This window comes from Diachasmimorpha longicaudata, unplaced genomic scaffold (genome assembly GCF_034640455.1).
Source record: "Diachasmimorpha longicaudata isolate KC_UGA_2023 unplaced genomic scaffold, iyDiaLong2 ctg00000154.1, whole genome shotgun sequence".
Classification (NCBI taxonomy): domain Eukaryota; kingdom Metazoa; phylum Arthropoda; class Insecta; order Hymenoptera; family Braconidae; genus Diachasmimorpha; species Diachasmimorpha longicaudata.
This window is the reverse complement of record NW_026973959.1, coordinates 10,001-12,500: the sequence shown is the minus strand read 5'-3', so window position 1 is coordinate 12,500 and position 2,500 is coordinate 10,001. Positions and strand designations below refer to the sequence as shown.

General features: G+C 57.2%; 1 pseudogene; it reads left to right on the top strand.

Moving 5' to 3' along the window:
• The window catches only part of LOC135172084 (large subunit ribosomal RNA), a 9,402-nt pseudogene that overhangs the window by 3,515 nt on the left and 3,387 nt on the right, over positions 1 to 2,500 (top strand).

The window sequence follows — 2,500 nt, the reverse complement described above, 5'->3', positions numbered from 1 at the left end:
TTCTCGCAACTTGTTCCAGCCACGCGTTAGTAGTCGGAACCTCCCGCAACGGTGGAGGCCGGTGAAAACGCGACGCCACACGTGGGGGTTGGGTCAGGGGGAGTGGGTGGGTATCCCTCGGGAAAGGGACGGTTCGCGGGGTGGGTCGTCGGGTGGGATGGGTGGGTTCCCCCTTTCTGTGGGTCTGCTCCCTCTCTGCTCCTCTTTCGAGGGGAGTCGAGGCGGAGCACTCCTTCAGCGCCTCCACCGGGCCCCGATCCGAGCTCCCCAGCTCGGCGGGAACCGGAAGGCCCCCTCCCAGGGACGGCGCCCAGCGTCCCGAGCTACCCAGCTCGGTGCCGCGGGGAACCGCCCCCTCTAATCCTTAATCCTCTTATTTTCACTTTTGTTTTTACTTTTCAGCTTTTCAGCTCCTGCCTTTTGGCACGGCCGGCGACCGTCTCGTCAACAAACTTCAACCATGGCAGAGCATCTTTGCAAATTCATTCCGGAGGCTAAACTGCCCCCAATCGGATCTCCGGGGGGGCACAATGATGCGTCCGTCGTGCGGCGAAGTCTGCGCATCGCTTCCCAGCATGCCAGAGGACCAGCTACAGCGACTACATCGAGGGACCCAAGGAGGGTGGTGCCCTCAAGGGTTCGTAGTCGCCCGCCGTGCGCCGGGGTACTGCCCTCCCGACGAGGGAAAGGTTCCAGCCTTCGTGCTGTTCACGAGGACGTCGCAGCGGAAGAGGAGTTGACTGCGCAGCCGAGCCAGCCAACGCCTGGATCTTCAAGAACTTCGACCGGTGAGTCCACTCAATTATTAGGTAGGGTTCGCGAGTGCCAAGTTAGATTAAGTAGGATCGATAGTCATCGCGTCGCGACCGGAGGCTCACCGGTACCCCCCGTTCCAATAGGTCATCCTCCCCGGACCCCTGCGATCGAGGGACCGGGCGCGCAACGCGACGTTAGAATACTGCAATTGAACATGTCCCGCTCAATTGCAGTAACCGGGGAGGTCTTTCAGTTAATTCGCAAAGAGCGTCTGGACATATTGTTGCTCCAAGAGCCGTATGCCATTCGTGAGGCGAACACCTGGGCCATCCGCGGCCTAGGAGTCGGAATGCGTATTGCCGCGAGCTCAACGGAACGACCGTGGGCGGCCGTCGTTGCGTGCAACTCCATCGTGGAGATTGCTTACGTGTCCCAATTAAGTAATGCACATTGCGTTTGTGCTGAAGCCCGCGTCCCCGGTGGATCCTTCTTCGTCGTCTCCAGTTATTTTCAATACTCGGACGACATAGAAATCCACCTGAGGCAGCTTGAAAAGGTTCTCAGCTGTCTCAGGGGTCGCCGCGTTCTGGTGGCGGCCGATTCGAACGCCCAACACTCCCTTTGGAGCCCCAGGACCACTGACCGTGGTGTCCTCCTGGGTGAGCTCATCGAGTCTTTCGGTCTCCGCGTCGCGAATGATGCTAGGCAGGGCCCAACCTTCAGGAGTGCCGCAGGTACGTCGTTCATCGACGTCACACTGGCCACTCCTGGCATGTATAAATTCATACGTGCATGGAGGTTGGAGGACGAGTGGTCCACTGGTGACCACACGTCGGTTTTCTTTCGTTTAGCGATCCGGAGTTCCTCAAAGCGCGTCAATAACTCGGGAGTCGGCGAGGGCTCTACCATGCGGTTCAACGTTCGTCGGGCCGACTGGGAAGAGTTCGAGGCGACCCTCGATGAGGAGGCCCGTGAGAAACTCGTGGACCATCCGCTGGATTCTACAGCGGATGTTGAGAGAATGGCAGAAGTACTGGGTGACGTACTCACCAAAGCCTGCCAAGATTCGATGCCGCGCCGCAGACATTATCGTCGAGCGAATCCGTGGTGGACCGAGGAGCTGACCAGCAAACGCAAACTGGTCAGTCGTCTCCGAAACGGCTACCGAAGGGAGACTAACCCTGACGCGCGGAAAATTAAACAGAATAGGTATCGTGTAGTCCTGCGGTCGTATACCAGGCTACTTAGGACAACTAAAGAAAATAGCTGGCGCGGTTACATAACGACCGAAAGTAATGCGAATCCCTGGGGCTTCCATTATAAATACGCGGCTGATAAATTACGTGTAGGCACGGTACTCAGCACACTTAGAACCGCGAATGGCACGACACTTACAATGCGTGAGACTGCTGAGGTACTGTTGGACACACACGTACCTGACGATGACCCCAACGAAGACACACCCGAACAGACTGACATCCGTGAACGCGTGAGGAACTTAACGGTCCAGACAGAGGACGCACGAGACTTGACGGACGACCAACTTAAGGGTCTCGTCAAGACCCTTAAGAATGACAAAGCCCCAGGATGCGATTTAGTTGAAGTTAGGGTCCTGAAAGTCGCGGTCATGAGGATGCCTCACATCTTCACGCGACTCTTCAACGCCTGCCTTAAGCACGGCGTTTTCCCCACCGTTTGGAAAGTCGGCACACTTCGTGCTCTCCTCAAAGGAGTTCACAAGGAT